At 51.5% G+C, this 17,970-nt stretch overlaps 3 long non-coding RNA genes across 6 annotated transcripts; all 3 read right to left on the minus strand.

Annotated features, from left to right (window-relative positions):
* Positions 1 to 456: 456 nt before the first annotated feature.
* Positions 457 to 3,493, minus strand: LOC121107436. Of its 2 annotated transcripts, XR_005841589.1 has the most exons (5): positions 3,341 to 3,493; positions 2,910 to 3,230; positions 2,453 to 2,799; positions 2,064 to 2,372; positions 457 to 1,950 (listed from the first exon to the last, which is right to left on the minus strand). It is a non-coding gene; the product is annotated as an uncharacterized LOC121107436 (long non-coding RNA). The 2 variants fall into 2 exon arrangements; XR_005841588.1 differs by having other exon boundaries at positions 2,453 to 3,230.
* Positions 3,494 to 3,519: 26 nt separating this feature from the next.
* Positions 3,520 to 5,597, minus strand: LOC121107437. Of its 3 annotated transcripts, none has more exons than XR_005841592.1 (3): positions 5,489 to 5,597; positions 3,770 to 5,378; positions 3,520 to 3,660 (listed from the first exon to the last, which is right to left on the minus strand). It is a non-coding gene; the product is annotated as an uncharacterized LOC121107437 (long non-coding RNA). The 3 variants fall into 3 exon arrangements; XR_005841590.1 differs by having other exon boundaries at positions 3,530 to 4,516; positions 4,627 to 5,378; XR_005841591.1 differs by having other exon boundaries at positions 3,530 to 4,085; positions 4,212 to 5,378.
* An 8,979-nt stretch (positions 5,598 to 14,576) lies between these two features.
* LOC121107439 lies at positions 14,577 to 17,402 on the minus strand. Its single transcript, XR_005841593.1, has 3 exons — positions 17,127 to 17,402; positions 16,684 to 17,000; positions 14,577 to 16,574 (listed from the first exon to the last, which is right to left on the minus strand). It is a non-coding gene; the product is annotated as an uncharacterized LOC121107439 (long non-coding RNA).
* Positions 17,403 to 17,970: the final 568 nt, after the last annotated feature.

Below are 17,970 nucleotides of genomic sequence, written 5' to 3' on the forward strand. Positions count from 1 at the left end.
TTCTCCCTCTGAATAAAATTATATTTAAAAAAATATTGTTCAAGAAAATGTTATTGTACCTGAAGGGGGTCTGCAGGAAAGCTGAGGAGGGACTTTTTATAAAGGCATGTAAAAACAGGATGAGGAAAAATGGTTTTAAACCAGAAGAAGGTATATTTAGACTAGAAAGAAAGAAGAAATTCTTTTCTGTAAGAGTGGTGAGATACTGGAACAGGTTGCCCAGTGAGGTCGTGGATGCCCCATCCCTGGAGGCATTGTGTCCTTGCCTATAGCAGGGGTAGTGGAACTAAACAAACTTATAGGTCCCTTCTAACCATTCTATGATTCTGTGATTTAAGAGAACATTATCTGAAGGTACAGTGCACAGATTAACCTAAAAATAGTATTGCCGATACAACTTCAGTTGCAGCTCTTTCAACCTAATCATATTTCTTTCTGAATTCCCGTCTCTCCAAGAATTCCTTCTTTCTCACCATGTATTTCCTGATCCAGAAGTCTATCAAAGATGAAGGCAAGGAAGATGAATACTGAGGAATTATGCTAATCTTTCATTTTGTACAGAATAGAAAGTACAGAAATTTACAGGAAACTTTATTCTCATTGGTACCATTTCTCATGATTTCTAAAGAGGAGTGCATTCACATACTTCATGAAGAAGAACAAAAGAACACCTGCTTTTATTTTTTTTTTTTTCATCAGTACTTGACACAGCGTATGAGAGTATGAGTGTCTCTTCATGTAAGTTAGAGAAATTACATTTTGGCTACCCTTTAAGGTGCATGCACTTCCAGTTTCCACTGTGGTGAAGATTTAATTACTTGCTACTAAATGTCTTGTAGCACAACATTTTGTAAGTGAAGATATGTTGTAAGAATATTTGAATTCAAATTGCAGCCAGGTACCGTTCTCAAGAATACTCAAGAATTTAAAGAAGAGATTTACTAATATTTGGAAAGTTTTCATGTACTTGCAATCCTGAGCAATGACAGTTAAAAAAAAAGAAAAAAAAAAGTAAACCATAATGTGGGTGTGTTGTGTTTCTCATTGCCTGGTTCGAAACAGATAACTTAAAATTGCACAAACTAGCTGTCACATTGCTTGTTTGTAATGCACATGTGTAATCCACAAGGGATGTCTACAACTTCATAATACATCACTAGTCTCCTAGCACTTAAGTAAGATACAAAAAAAAATGGTGATGTTTTCATAAGTGCCTCTGTGAGGAACACAAATTTTGCCCTTGAGAAACTAAAATAGCAAATTGAGATATAGAATTTATTTTTTTCTCAGCAGATGTATCCTGGCTAAACAGAAGTACTGATATATTCTGCATCATCGTTCTTGCCCCAGTAATTTATGACTTCTTAAATATTCATCCCTTTTTATGCTCATGCTTAGAGTAGAAAAAAAAAGGTGTGGAGTTGAAACCCTCCTGGGCAGTCACATGGTTTTTATTCGGAGCATGGGCCACTGTAAATTAAACTGTTGAAGCAAACAAATCATATGTTTCTGGACATAATTTGATCCCCTGAAGGGACAAGTAAAACCACACCAACACTCGGGTACTTCCCATGTCACTTGGGTCGGGGCCACTCGATGGGCGCTGCCATTTCCTCTGAAAAGCACTTTCTGCCCACAGACACATCATGATTGAGAATGAGACAGTCCGGGGCTGTTTCTGAAAAGGAAGTGAGCTAAGATCTCCCAGTGTTAGCCATACCACCAATGCCTACGAGACACAGGGAATTGACAGCAAGATGCATGCACTGCCATGCCCATAGCATGACCAGGGCAGTGGCCTTCAACTGATGCCCAGAAGTACAGTAAGCCTGGTATTACTCCGATCACATATATTTGTTTCATTGTCCATGTGAATCGTGGTACATATCTCCAGGAGAGCAGCAGAAGACAGGAGGCATTCATGGTCTGGGCATGTTCTCCTCTGGGCCTCTGGCCGTCCAAGAAAAAGAAAGAGGACACAAAATCTGTAGCAAGACAGACACCCCTGCCGCCATGGCCAGGTCCCAGAACATCTCATCCATGTCAACTCTCTGCCCTCTTACCTCTGACTCTGCTCACCATCCTGCTCTACTTTGGCCAGTGCTGGCAAAGCGGTTCAGCACTTCATTTGACCTCCCAGTATTGGCTAGATCACCAGTGCCTATGAGACACAGGGAACTGCCAACCCTGTGCCTGCTGTGCCATGCCCATGGCATGACCAAGGCAGTTGCCATCAGTACAGCCAGCCTGGTGTTACTCTGATCACTTATCTTTTTATGAGAGCTCTTGGAGAAAGTGGAAGACGTCTCCAGGTGAGCAGCAGAGCACAGGAGGCACTCATGGTCTGGGCATGTTCTCCTCTGGGCCTCTGGCTGTCCAAGACAAAGCAAGTGGACACACAATCTGCAGCATCACACCTATCTCTTATACCTTGGCCAGGACCCAGACCTACCCTTCCATGCCATGTCTCTGGACTCTTACCACCGACACTGCTCACCATCCAGCTTTCCTCTGGCCTGTGCTGGCACAAGGATTCAGAACTTCATGTGACCTCCCTGTATTGGCCATGTCACCAGTGCGTGTTTGACACAAAGATCTGCAAATATCGTGCCTGCTGTGCCATGCCCATGGCATCACCAAGGCAGTTGCCAGCAGCTGATGCCCAGTACAGCCAGCCTGGTGGTTTTGTCTGATCACTTATCTTTGGATCAGTGTCCTTGTGTAAGGTGGAACATGTCTCCAGGTGAGCAGCAGAGGACAGGAGGCACTCATGGTCTGGGCATGTTCTCCTCTGGGCCTCTGGCCGTCCAAGACAGAGGACACACAGTCTCTAGCATCACAGCTCTCTCTGCCTCCATGGGCAGGTCTCAGACCATCCCATTTTCCATGCCATCTCTCTGCCCTCTTACCTCTGAATCTGCTCACCATCCTGCTCTCCTCTGGCCTTTGCAGGCAAATGGGTTCAGCACTTCATGTGACCTCCCAGGGCTGGCCATGGCACCAATGCCTGTTTGACACAATGAACTGCCAACATTGTTCCACTGTGCCATGCCCATGACATAACTATGGCAGTTGCCATGAGCTGATGCCCAGAAGTACAGCCAGCCTGGTGTTACTCTGATCACTTATCTTTTTATGAGAGCTTTTGGAGAAAGTGGAAGACGTCTCCAGGTGAGCAGTGAGGGCCGGAGGCACTCATGGTCTGAGCATGTTCTCCTCTGGGCCTCTGGCTGTCCAAGACAAAGCAACAGGACACACAATGTGCAGCATCACAGCTATCTCTTACACCTTGGCCAAGTCTTAGACTTTCCCTTCCATGCCATCTCTCCTGGCCTCTTACCTCTGACTCTGCTCACAATCCTGTTTTTTCTGGCCTGGGCTCGCAGCAGCGAGAAGCTCTTTTTATTACGTCCCTACGGCCATCATGTCTCCAATGCCTGTGTGACACAGGGAACTGCCAACACTGTGCCTGCTGTGCCCTGCCCATGGTATCAACGAGGCTGTTCTCAGCGTGATACCCTGAAGTACAGCCAGCCTGGTGTTACTCTGATCACTTATCTTTTTATAAGAGCTCTTGGAGAACGTGGAACATGTCTCCAGGTGAGCAGCAGAGGACAGGAGGCACTCATGGTCTGGGCATGTTCTCCTCTGGGCCTCTGGCTGTCCAAGACAAAGAAAGAGGACACACAATCTGTAGCAAGACAGACACCCCTGCCGCCATGGCCAGGTCCCAGACCATCTCTTCCCTGCCATCTCTCTGCCCTCATACCTCTGACTCTGCTCATAATCCTGGTCTACTCTGGCCTGTGCGGGCACCGTGGTTAGCACTTCATGAGACCTCCCAGTGCTGGCCATGGCACCAGTGCCTGTTTGACACAATGAACTGCCAACATTGTTCCACTGTGCCATGCCCATGCCATGACCAAGGAAGTTGCCAGCAGCTGATGCCCAGAAGTACAACCAGTCTGGTGTTTTTCTGATCACTTATCTTTGTATCTGTGTCCTTGTTTATCGTGGAACATGTCTCCCGGTGAGCAACAGAGGACAGGAGGCATTCATGGGAATGTTCTCCTCTGGGCCTCTGGCTGTCCAAGACAAAGCAAGAGGACACACAGTCAGTAAAATCACAGCTATCACATCAGAGCTATCTCTTCCACCTTGGCCAGTTCCAAGACCATCGCATTTTCCATGCCAACTCTCTGCCCTCTTACCTCTGACTCTGCTCACCATCCTGCTCTACTTTGGCCAGTGCTGGCAAAGCGGTTCAGCACTTCATTTGACCTCCCAGTATTGGCTAGATCACCAGTGCCTATGAGACACAGGGAACTGCCAACCCTGTGCCTGCTGTGCCATGCCCATGGCATCACCAAGGCAGTTGCCATCAGTACAGCCAGCCTGGTGTTACTCTGATCACTTATCTTTTTATGAGAGCTCTTGGAGAAAGTGGAAGAAGTCTCCAGGTGAGCAGCAGAGGACAGGAGGCACTCATGGTCTGGGCATGTTCTCCTCTGGGCCTCTGGCCGTCCAAGACAGAGGACACACAGTCTCTAGCATCACAGCTCTCTCTGCCTCCATGGGCAGGTCTCAGACCATCCCATTTTCCATGCCATCTCTCTGCCCTCTTACCTCTGAATCTGCTCACCATCCTGCTCTCCTCTGGCCTTTGCAGGCAAATGGGTTCAGCACTTCATGTGACCTCCCAGGGCTGGCCATGGCACCAATGCCTGTTTGACACAATGAACTGCCAACATTGTTCCACTGTGCCATGCCCATGACATAACTATGGCAGTTGCCATGAGCTGATGCCCAGAAGTACAGCCAGCCTGGTGTTACTCTGATCACTTATCTTTTTATGAGAGCTTTTGGAGAAAGTGGAAGACGTCTCCAGGTGAGCAGCAGAGGACAGGAGGCACTCATGGTCTGGGCATGTTCTCCTCTGGGCCTCTGGCTGTCCAAGACAAAGCAAGTGGACACACAATCTGCAGCATCACAGCTCTCTCTTACACCTTGGCCAGGTCCCAGACCTTCCCTTCCATGCCATCTCTCTGGCCTCTTACCTCTGAATCTGCTCACCATCCTGCTTTCCTCTGGCCTGTGCTGGCACAAGGTTTCAGAACTTCATGTGACCTCCCAGTATTGGCCATGTCACCAGTGCGTGTTTGACACAAAGATCTGCAAATATCGTGCCTGCTGTGCCATGCCCATGGCATCACCAAGGCAGTTGCCAGCAGCTGATGCCCAGAAGTACAGCCAGCCTGGTGGTTTTGTCTGATCACTTATCTTTGTCTCAGTGTCCCTGTGTAAGGTGGAACATGTCTCCAGGTGAGCAGCAGAGGACAGGAGGCACTCATGGTCTGGGCATGTTCTCCTCTGGGCCTCTGGCCGTCCAAGACAGAGGACACACAGTCTCTAGCATCACAGCTCTCTCTGCCTCCATGGGCAGGTCCCAGACCATCCCATTTTCCATGCCATCTCTCTGCCCTCTTACCTCTGAATCTGCTCACCATCCTGCTCTCCTCTGGCCTTTGCAGGCAAATGGGTTCAGCACTTCATGTGACCTCCCAGGGCTGGCCATGGCACCAATGCCTGTTTGACACAACGAACTGCCAACATTGGTCCACTGTGCCATGCCCAAGCCATGACCAAGGAAGTTGCCAGCAGCTGATGCCCAGAAGTACAACCAGTCTGGTGTTTTTCTGATCACTTATCTTTGTATCTGTGTCCGTGTTTATCATGGAACATGTCTCCCGGTGAGCAACAGAGGACAGGAGGCATTCATGGGAATGTTCTCCTCTGGGCCTCTGGCTGTCCAAGACAAAGCAAGAGGACACACAGTCAGTAACATCACAGCTATCACATCAAGAGCTATCTCTTCCGCATTGGCCAGTTCCAAGACCATCCCATTTTCCATGCCAACTCTCTGCCCTCTTACCTCTGACTCTGCTCACCATCCTGCTCTTCTTTGGCCAGTGCTGGCAAAGCGGTTCAGCACTTCATGTGACCTCCCAGTATTGGCTAGATCACCAGTGCCTATGAGATACAGGGAACTGCCAACCCTGTGCCTGCTGTGCCATGCCCATGGCATGACCAAGGCAGTTGCCATCAGTACAGCCAGCCTGGTGTTACTCTGATCACTTATCTTTTTATGAGAGCTCTTGGAGAAAGAGGAACATATCTCCAGGTGTGCAGCAGAGGACAGGAGGCACTCATGGTCTGGGCATGTTCTCCTCTGGGCCTCTGGCTGTCCAAGACAAAGCAAGAGGACACACAATCTGCAGCATCACAGCTATCTCTTACACCTTGGCCAGTTCCCAGACCTTCCCTTCCATGCCATCTCTCTGGCCTCATACCACCGACACTGCTCACCATCCTGATCTCCTCTGGCCTGGGCTGGCACAACGGTTCAGCACTTCATGTTGACCTCCCAGTATTGGCCATGTCACCAGTGCGTGTTTGACACAAAGATCTGCAAATATCGTGCCTGCTGTGCCATGCCCATGGCATCACCAAGGCAGTTGCCAGCAGCTGATGCCCAGAAGTACAGCCAGCCTGGTGGTTTTGTCTGATCACTTATCTTTGTCTCAGTGTCCCTGTGTAAGGTGGAACATGTCTCCAGGTGAGCAGCAGAGGACAGGAGGCACTCATGGTCTGGGCATGTTCTCCTCTGGGCCTCTGGCCGTCCAAGACAGAGGACACACAGTCTCTAGCATCACAGCTCTCTCTGCCTCCATGGGCAGGTCCCAGACCATCCCATTTTCCATGCCATCTCTCTGCCCTCTTACCTCTGAATCTGCTCACCATCCTGCTCTCCTCTGGCCTTTGCAGGCAAATGGGTTCAGCACTTCATGTGACCTCCCAGGGCTGGCCATGGCACCAATGCCTGTTTGACACAATGAACTGCCAACATTGTTCCACTGTGCCATGCCCATGACATAACTATGGCAGTTGCCATGAGCTGATGCCCAGAAGTACAGCCAGCCTGGTGTTACTCTGATCACTTATCTTTTTATAAGAGCTCTTGGAGAACGTGGAACATGTCTCCAGGTGAGCAGCAGAGGACAGGAGGCACTCATGGTCTGGGCATGTTCTCCTCTGGGCCTCTGGCTGTCCAAGACAAAGAAAGAGGACACACAATCTGTAGCAAGACAGACACCCCTGCCGCCATGGCCAGGTCCCAGACCATCTCTTCCCTGCCATCTCTCTGCCCTCATACCTCTGACTCTGCTCATAATCCTGCTCTACTCTGGCCTGTGCGGGCACCGTGGTTAGCACTTCATGTGACCTCCCAGTGCTGGCCATGGCACCAGTGCCTGTTTGACACAACGAACTGCCAACATTGGTCCACTGTGCCATGCCCAAGCCATGACCAAGGAAGTTGCCAGCAGCTGATGCCCAGAAGTACAACCAGTCTGGTGTTTTTCTGATCACTTATCTTTGTATCTGTGTCCGTGTTTATCATGGAACATGTCTCCCGGTGAGCAGCAGAGGACAGGAGGCATTCATGGGAATGTTCTCCTCTGGGCCTCTGGCTGTCCAAGACAAAGCAAGAGGACAAACAGTCAGTAACATCACAGCTATCACATCAAGAGCTATATCTTCCGCCTTGGCCAGTTCCAAGACCATCGCATTTTCCATGCCAACTCTCTGCCCTCTTACCTCTGACTCTGCTCACCATCCTGCTCTTCTTTGGCCAGTGCTGGCAAAGCGGTTCAGCACTTCATGTGACCTCCCAGTATTGGCTAGATCACCAGTGCCTATGAGACACAGGGAGCTGCCAACCCTGTGCCTGCTGTGCCATGCCCATGGCATGACCAAGGCAGTTGCCATCAGTACAGCCAGCCAGGTGTTACTCTGATCACTTATCTTTTTATGAGAGCTCTTGGAGAAAGAGGAACATATCTCCAGGTGTGCAGCAGAGGACAGGAGGCACTCATGGTCTGGGCATGTTCTCCTCTGGGCCTCTGGCTGTCCAAGACAAAGCAAGAGGACACACAATCTGCAGCATCACAGCTATCTCTTACACCTTGGCCAGTTCCCAGACCTTCCCTTCCATGCCATCTCTCTGGCCTCATACCACCGACACTGCTCACCATCCTGATCTCCTCTGGCCTGGGCTGGCACAACGGTTCAGCACTTCATGTTGACCTCCCAGTATTGGCCATGTCACCAGTGCGTGTTTGACACAAAGATCTGCAAATATCGTGCCTGCTGTGCCATGCCCATGCCATCACCAAGGCAGTTGCTAGCAGCTGATGCCCAGAAGTACAGCCAGCCTGGTGGTTTTGTCTGATCACTTATCTTTGGATCAGTGTCCTTGTGTAAGGTGGAACATGTCTCCAGGTGAGCAGCAGAGGACAGGAGGCACTCATGGTCTGGGCATGTTCTCCTCTGGGCCTCTGGCCGTCCAAGACAGAGGACACACAATCTCTAGCATCACAGCTCTCTCTGCCTCCTTGGGCCGGTTCCAGACCTTCCCTTCCATGCCATCTCTCTGCCCTCTTACCTCTGAATCTGCTCACTATCCTGCTCTCCTCTGGCCTTTGCAGGCAAATGGGTTCAGCACTACATGTGACCTCCCAGGGCTGGCCATGGCACCAATGCCTGTTTGACACAATGAACTGCCAACACTGTTCCACTGTGCCATGCCCATGACATAACTATGGCAGTTGCCATGAGCTGATGCCCAGAAGTACAGCCAGCCTGGTGTTACTCTGATCACTTATCTTTTTATGAGAGCTTTTGGAGAAAGTGGAAGACGTCTCCAGGTGAGCAGCAGAGGACAGGAGGCACTCATGGTCTGGGCATGTTCTCCTCTGGGCCTCTGGCTGTCCAAGACAAAGCAACAGGACACACAATGTGCAGCATCACAGCTATCTCTTACACCTTGGCCATGTCTTAGACTTTCCCTTCCATGCCATCTCTCCTGGCCTCTTACCTCTGACTCTGCTCACCATCCTGTTTTTTCTGGCCTGGGCTCGCAGCAGCGAGAAGCTCTTTTTATTACGTCCCTACGGCCATCATGTCTCCAATGCGTGTGTGACACAGGGAACTGCCAACACTGTGCCTGCTGTGCCCTGCCCATGGTATCAACGAGGCTGTTGTCAGCGTGATACCCTGAAGTACAGCCAGCCTGGTGTTACTCTGATCACTTATCTTTTTATGAGAGCTTTTGGAGAAAGTGGAAGACGTCTCCAGGTAAGCAGCAGAGGACAGGAGGCACTCATGGTCTGGGCATGTTCTCCTCTGGGCCTCTGGCTGTCCAAGACAAAGCAACTGGACACACAATGTGCAGCATCACAGCTATCTCTTACACCTTGGCCAGGTCTTAGACTTTCCCTTCCATGCCATCTCTCCTGGCCTCTTACCTCTGACTCTGCTCACCATCCTGTTTTTTCTGGCCTGGGCTCGCAGCAGCGAGAAGCTCTTTTTATTACGTCCCTACGGCCATCATGTCTCCAATGCCTGTGTGACACAGGGAACTGCCAACACTGTGCCTGCTGTGCCCTGCCCATGGTATCAACGAGGCTGTTGTCAGCGTGATACCCTGAAGTACAGCCAGCCTGGTGTTACTCTGATCACTTATCTTTTTATAAGAGCTCTTGGAGAACGTGGAACATGTCTCCAGGTGAGCAGCAGAGGACAGGAGGCACTCATGGTCTGGGCATGTTCTCCTCTGGGCCTCTGGCTGTCCAAGACAAAGAAAGAGGACACACAATCTGTAGCAAGACAGACACCCCTGCCGCCATGGCCAGGTCCCAGACCATCTCTTCCCTGCCATCTCTCTGCCCTCATACCTCTGACTCTGCTCATAATCCTGCTCTACTCTGGCCTGTGCGGGCACCGTGGTTAGCACTTCATGTGACCTCCCAGTGCTGGCCATGGCACCAGTGCCTGTTTGACACAACGAACTGCCAACATTGGTCCACTGTGCCATGCCCAAGCCATGACCAAGGAAGTTGCCAGCAGCTGATGCCCAGAAGTACAACCAGTCTGGTGTTTTTCTGATCACTTATCTTTGTATCTGTGTCCTTGTTTATCGTGGAACATGTCTCCCGGTGAGCAACAGAGGACAGGAGGCATTCATGGGAATGTTCTCCTCTGGGCCTCTGGCTGTCCAAGACAAAGCAAGAGGACACACAGTCAGTAACATCACAGCTATCACATCAAGAGCTATCTCTTCCGCATTGGCCAGTTCCAAGACCATCCCATTTTCCATGCCAACTCTCTGCCCTCTTACCTCTGACTCTGCTCACCATCCTGCTCTTCTTTGGCCAGTGCTGGCAAAGCGGTTCAGCACTTCATGTGACCTCCCAGTATTGGCTAGATCACCAGTGCCTATGAGACACAGGGAACTGCCAACCCTGTGCCTGCTGTGCCATGCCCATGGCATGACCAAGGCAGTTGCCATCAGTACAGCCAGCCTGGTGTTACTCTGATCACTTATCTTTTTATGAGAGCTCTTGGAGAAAGAGGAACATATCTCCAGGTGTGCAGCAGAGGACAGGAGGCACTCATGGTCTGGGCATGTTCTCCTCTGGGCCTCTGGCTGTCCAAGACAAAGCAAGAGGACACACAATCTGCAGCATCACAGCTATCTCTTACACCTTGGCCAGGTCCCAGACCTTCCCTTCCATGCCATCTCTCTGGCCTCATACCACCGACACTGCTCACCATCCTGATCTCCTCTGGCCTGGGCTGGCACAACGGTTCAGCACTTCATGTTGACCTCCCAGTATTGGCCATGTCACCAGTGCGTGTTTGACACAAACATCTGCAAATATCGTGCCTGCTGTGCCATGCCCATGGCATCACCAAGGCAGTTGCTAGCAGCTGATGCCCAGAAGTACAGCCAGCCTGGTGGTTTTGTCTGATCACTTATCTTTGGATCAGTGTCCTTGTGTAAGGTGGAACATGTCTCCAGGTGAGCAGCAGAGGACAGGAGGCACTCATGGTCTGGGCATGTTCTCCTCTGGGCCTCTGGCCGTCCAAGACAGAGGACACACAATCTCTAGCATCACAGCTCTCTCTGCCTCCTTGGGCCGGTTCCAGACCTTCCCTTCCATGCCATCTCTCTGCCCTCTTACCTCTGAATCTGCTCACTATCCTGCTCTCCTCTGGCCTTTGCAGGCAAATGGGTTCAGCACTACATGTGACCTCCCAGGGCTGGCCATGGCACCAATGCCTGTTTGACACAATGAACTGCCAACACTGTTCCACTGTGCCATGCCCATGACATAACTATGGCCGTTGCCATGAGCTGATGCCCAGAAGTACAGCCAGCCTGGTGTTACTCTGATCACTTATCTTTTTATGAGAGCTTTTGGAGAAAGTGGAAGACGTCTCCAGGTAAGCAGCAGAGGACAGGAGGCACTCATGGTCTGGGCATGTTCTCCTCTGGGCCTCTGGCTGTCCAAGACAAAGCAACTGGACACACAATGTGCAGCATCACAGCTATCTCTTACACCTTGGCCAGGTCTTAGACTTTCCCTTCCATGCCATCTCTCCTGGCCTCTTACCTCTGACTCTGCTCACCATCCTGTTTTTTCTGGCCTGGGCTCGCAGCAGCGAGAAGCTCTTTTTATTACGTCCCTACGGCCATCATGTCTCCAATGCCTGTGTGACACAGGGAACTGCCAACACTGTGCCTGCTGTGCCCTGCCCATGGTATCAACGAGGCTGTTGTCAGCGTGATACCCTGAAGTACAGCCAGCCTGGTGTTACTCTGATCACTTATCTTTTTATAAGAGCTCTTGGAGAACGTGGAACATGTCTCCAGGTGAGCAGCAGAGGACAGGAGGCACTCATGGTCTGGGCATGTTCTCCTCTGGGCCTCTGGCTGTCCAAGACAAAGAAAGAGGACACACAATCTGTAGCAAGACAGACACCCCTGCCGCCATGGCCAGGTCCCAGACCATCTCTTCCCTGCCATCTCTCTGCCCTCATACCTCTGACTCTGCTCATAATCCTGCTCTACTCTGGCCTGTGCGGGCACCGTGGTTAGCACTTCATGTGACCTCCCAGTGCTGGCCATGGCACCAGTGCCTGTTTGACACAACGAACTGCCAACATTGGTCCACTGTGCCATGCCCAAGCCATGACCAAGGAAGTTGCCAGCAGCTGATGCCCAGAAGTACAACCAGTCTGGTGTTTTTCTGATCACTTATCTTTGTATCTGTGTCCTTGTTTATCGTGGAACATGTCTCCCGGTGAGCAACAGAGGACAGGAGGCATTCATGGGAATGTTCTCCTCTGGGCCTCTGGCTGTCCAAGACAAAGCAAGAGGACAAACAGTCAGTAACATCACAGCTATCACATCAAGAGCTATCTCTTCCGCATTGGCCAGTTCCAAGACCATCCCATTTTCCATGCCAACTCTCTGCCCTCTTACCTCTGACTCTGCTCACCATCCTGCTCTTCTTTGGCCAGTGCTGGCAAAGCGGTTCAGCACTTCATGTGACCTCCCAGTATTGGCTAGATCACCAGTGCCTATGAGACACAGGGAACTGCCAACCCTGTGCCTGCTGTGCCATGCCCATGGCATGACCAAGGCAGTTGCCATCAGTACAGCCAGCCTGGTGTTACTCTGATCACTTATCTTTTTATGAGAGCTCTGGGAGAAAGTGGAACATATCTCCAGGTGTGCAGCAGAGGACAGGAGGCACTCATGGTCTGGGCATGTTCTCCTCTGGGCCTCTGGCTGTCCAAGACAAAGCAAGAGGACACACAATCTGCAGCATCACAGCTATCTCTTACACCTTGGCCAGGTCCCAGACCTTCCCTTCCATGCCATCTCTCTGGCCTCATACCACCGACACTGCTCACCATCCTGATCTCCTCTGGCCTGGGCTGGCACAACGGTTCAGCACTTCATGTTGACCTCCCAGTATTGGCCATGTCACCAGTGCGTGTTTGACACAAACATCTGCAAATATCGTGCCTGCTGTGCCATGCCCATGGCATCACCAAGGCAGTTGCTAGCAGCTGATGCCCAGAAGTACAGCCAGCCTGGTGGTTTTGTCTGATCACTTATCTTTGGATCAGTGTCCTTGTGTAAGGTGGAACATGTCTCCAGGTGAGCAGCAGAGGACAGGAGGCACTCATGGTCTGGGCATGTTCTCCTCTGGGCCTCTGGCCGTCCAAGACAGAGGACACACAATCTCTAGCATCACAGCTCTCTCTGCCTCCTTGGGCCGGTTCCAGACCTTCCCTTCCATGCCATCTCTCTGCCCTCTTACCTCTGAATCTGCTCACTATCCTGCTCTCCTCTGGCCTTTGCAGGCAAATGGGTTCAGCACTACATGTGACCTCCCAGGGCTGGCCATGGCACCAATGCCTGTTTGACACAATGAACTGCCAACACTGTTCCACTGTGCCATGCCCATGACATAACTATGGCCGTTGCCATGAGCTGATGCCCAGAAGTACAGCCAGCCTGGTGTTACTCTGATCACTTATCTTTTTATGAGAGCTTTTGGAGAAAGTGGAAGACGTCTCCAGGTGAGCAGCAGAGGACAGGAGGCACTCATGGTCTGGGCATGTTCTCCTCTGGGCCTCTGGCTGTCCAAGACAAAGCAACTGGACACACAATGTGCAGCATCACAGCTATCTCTTACACCTTGGCCAGGTCTTAGACTTTCCCTTCCATGCCATCTCTCCTGGCCTCTTACCTCTGACTCTGCTCACCATCCTGTTTTTTCTGGCCTGGGCTCGCAGCAGCGAGAAGCTCTTTTTATTACGTCCCTACGGCCATCATGTCTCCAATGCCTGTGTGACACAGGGAACTGCCAACACTGTGCCTGCTGTGCCCTGCCCATGGTATCAACGAGGCTGTTGTCAGCGTGATACCCTGAAGTACAGCCAGCCTGGTGTTACTCTGATCACTTATCTTTTTATAAGAGCTCTTGGAGAACGTGGAACATGTCTCCAGGTGAGCAGCAGAGGACAGGAGGCACTCATGGTCTGGGCATGTTCTCCTCTGGGCCTCTGGCTGTCCAAGACAAAGAAAGAGGACACACAATCTGTAGCAAGACAGACACCCCTGCCGCCATGGCCAGGTCCCAGACCATCTCTTCCCTGCCATCTCTCTGCCCTCATACCTCTGACTCTGCTCATAATCCTGCTCTACTCTGGCCTGTGCGGGCACCGTGGTTAGCACTTCATGTGACCTCCCAGTGCTGGCCATGGCACCAGTGCCTGTTTGACACAACGAACTGCCAACATTGGTCCACTGTGCCATGCCCAAGCCATGACCAAGGAAGTTGCCAGCAGCTGATGCCCAGAAGTACAACCAGTCTGGTGTTTTTCTGATCACTTATCTTTGTATCTGTGTCCTTGTTTATCGTGGAACATGTCTCCCGGTGAGCAACAGAGGACAGGAGGCATTCATGGGAATGTTCTCCTCTGGGCCTCTGGCTGTCCAAGACAAAGCAAGAGGACACACAGTCAGTAACATCACAGCTATCACATCAAGAGCTATCTCTTCCGCATTGGCCAGTTCCAAGACCATCCCATTTTCCATGCCAACTCTCTGCCCTCTTACCTCTGACTCTGCTCACCATCCTGCTCTTCTTTGGCCAGTGCTGGCAAAGCGGTTCAGCACTTCATGTGACCTCCCAATATTGGCTAGATCACCAGTGCCTATGAGACACAGGGAACTGCCAACCCTGTGCCTGCTGTGCCATGCCCATGGCATGACCAAGGCAGTTGCCATCAGTACAGCCAGCCTGGTGTTACTCTGATCACTTATCTTTTTATGAGAGCTCTTGGAGAAAGAGGAACATATCTCCAGGTGTGCAGCAGAGGACAGGAGGCACTCATGGTCTGGGCATGTTCTCCTCTGGGCCTCTGGCTGTCCAAGACAAAGCAAGAGGACACACAATCTGCAGCATCACAGCTATCTCTTACACCTTGGCCAGGTCCCAGACCTTCCCTTCCATGCCATCTCTCTGGCCTCATACCACCGACACTGCTCACCATCCTGATCTCCTCTTGTCTGGGCTGGCACAACGGTTCAGCACTTCATGTTGACCTCCCAGTATTGGCCATGTCACCAGTGCGTGTTTGACACAAAGATCTGCAAATATCGTGCCTGCTGTGCCATGCCCATGGCGTCACCAAGGCAGTTGCCAGCAGCTGATGCCCAGTACAGCCAGCCTGGTGGTTTTGTCTGATCACTTATCTTTGGATCAGTGTCCTTGTGTAAGGTGGAACATGTCTCCAGGTGAGCAGCAGAGGACAGGAGGCACTCATGGTCTGGGCATGTTCTCCTCTGGGCCTCTGGCTGTCCAAGACAAAGCAGGTGGACACACAATCTGCAGCATCACAGCTATCTCTTACACCTTGGCCAGGTCCCAGACCTTCCCTTCCATGCCATGTCTCTGGACTCTTACAACTGACTCTGCTCACCATCCTGATCTCCTCTGGCCTGTGCTGGCACAACGGTTCAGCACTTCATGTTGACCTCCCAGTATTGGTCATGACACCAGTGCGTGTTTGACACAAAGATCTGCAAATATCGTGCCTGCTGTGCCATGCCCATGGCATCACCAAGGCAGTTACCAGCAGCTGATGCCCAGTACAGCCAGCCTGGTGGTTTTGTCTGATCACTTATCTTTGGATCAGTGTCCTTGTGTAAGGTGGAACATGTCTCCAGGTGAGCAGCAGAGGACAGGAGGCACTCATGGTCTGGGCATGTTCTCCTCTGGGCCTCTGGCCGTCCAAGACAGAGGACACACAATCTCTAGCATCACAGCTCTCTCTGCCTCCATGGGCAGGTCCCAGACCATCCCATTTTCCATGCCATCTCTCTGCCCTCTTACCTCTGAATCTGCTCACTATCCTGCTCTCCTCTGGCCTTTGCAGGCAAATGGGTTCAGCACTTCATGTGACCTCCCATTATTGGCTGGCCATGGCACCAATGCCTGTTTGACACAATGAACTGCCAACATTGTTCCACTGTGCCATGCCCATGACACAACTATGGCCGTTGCCATGAGCTGATGCCCAGAAGTACAGCCAGCCTGGTGTTACTCTGATCACTTATCTTTTTATGAGAGCTTTTGGAGAAAGTGGAAGACGTCTCCAGGTGAGCAGCAGAGGACAGGAGGCACTCATGGTCTGGGCATGTTCTCCTCTGGGCCTCTGGCTGTCCAAGACAAAGCAACAGGACACACAGTCTGGAGCATCAGACACACGCCTGCCGCCCTTCCCAGGTCTTAGACATTCCCTTCCATGCCATCTCTCCTGGCCTCTTACCTCTGACTCTGCTCACCATCCTGTTTTTTCTGGCCTGGGCTCGCAGCAGCGAGAAGCTCTTTTTATTACGTCCCTACGGCCATCATGTCTCCAATGCGTGTGTGACACAGGGAACTGCCAACACTGTGCCTGCTGTGCCCTGCCCATGGTGTCAACGAGGCTGTTGTCAGCGTGATACCCTGAAGTACAGCCAGCCTGGAGTTACTCTGATCACTTATCTTTTTATAAGAGCTCTTGGAGAACGTGGAACATGTCTCCAGGTGAGCAGCAGAGGACAGGAGGCACTCATGGTCTGGGCATGTTCTCCTCTGGGCCTCTGGCTGTCCAAGACAAAGAAAGAGGACACACAATCCGTAGCAAGACAGACACCCCTGCCGCCATGGCCAGGTCCCAGACCATCTCTTCCCTGCCAACTCTCTGCCCTCATACCTCTGACTCTGCTCATAATCCTGCTCTACTCTGGCCTGTGCGGGCACCGTGGTTAGCACTTCATGAGACCTCCCAGTGCTGGCCATGGCACCAGTGCCTGTTTGACACAATGAACTGCCAACATTGTTCCTGCTGTGCCATGCCCATGCCATGACCAAGGAAGGTGCCAGCAGCTGATGCCCAGAAGTACAACCAGTCTGGTGTTTTTCTGATCACTTATCTTTGTATCTGTGTCCTTGTTTATCGTGGAACATGTCTCCCGGTGAGCAGCAGAGGACAGGAGGCATTCATGGGAATGTTCTCCTCTGGGCCTCTGGCTGTCCAAGACAAAGCAAGAGGACACACAGTCAGTAACATCACAGCTATCACATCAGAGCTATCTCTTCCGCATTGGCCAGTTCCAAGACCATCCCATTTTCCATGCCAACTCTCTGCCCTCTTACCTCTGACTCTGCTCACCATCCTGCTCTACTTTGGCCAGTGCTGGCAAAGCGGTTCAGCACTTCATTTGACCTCCCATTATTGGCTAGATCACCAGTGCCTATGAGACACAGGGAACTGCCAACCCTGTGCCTGCTGTGCCATGCCCATGGCATGACCAAGGCAGTTGCCATCAGTACAGCCAGCCTGGTGTTACTCTGATCACTTATCTTTTTATGAGAGCTCTGGGAGAAAGTGGAACATATCTCCAGGTGTGCAGCAGAGGACAGGAGGCACTCATGGTCTGGGCCTGTTCTCCTCTGGGCCTCTGGCTGTCCAAGACAATGCAGGTGGACACACAATCTGCAGCATCGCAGCTATCTCTTACACCTTGGCCAGGTCCCAGACCTTCCCTTCCATGCCATGTCTCTGGACTCTTACCACTGACTCTGCTCACCATCCTGATCTCCTCTGGCCTGTGCTGGCACAACGGTTCAGCACTTCATGTTGACCTCCCAGTATTGGTCATGACACCAGTGCGTGTTTGACACAAAGATCTGCAAATATCGTGCCTGCTGTGCCATGCCCATGGCATCACCAAGGCAGTTGCCAGCAGCTGATGCCCAGTACAGCCAGCCTGGTGGTTTTGTCTGATCACTTATCTTTGGATCAGTGTCCTTGTGTAAGGTGGAACATGTCTCCAGGTGAGCAGCAGAGGACAGGAGGCACTCATGGTCTGGGCATGTTCTCCTCTGGGCCTCTGGCCGTCCAAGATAGAGGACACACAATCTCTAGCATCACAGCTCTCTCTGCCTCCTTGGGCCGGTCCCAGACCTACCCTTCCATGCCATCTCTCTGCCCTCTTAC

This window comes from Gallus gallus, chromosome 1 (genome assembly GCF_016699485.2).
Source record: "Gallus gallus isolate bGalGal1 chromosome 1, bGalGal1.mat.broiler.GRCg7b, whole genome shotgun sequence".
Classification (NCBI taxonomy): Eukaryota; Metazoa; Chordata; class Aves; order Galliformes; family Phasianidae; genus Gallus; species Gallus gallus.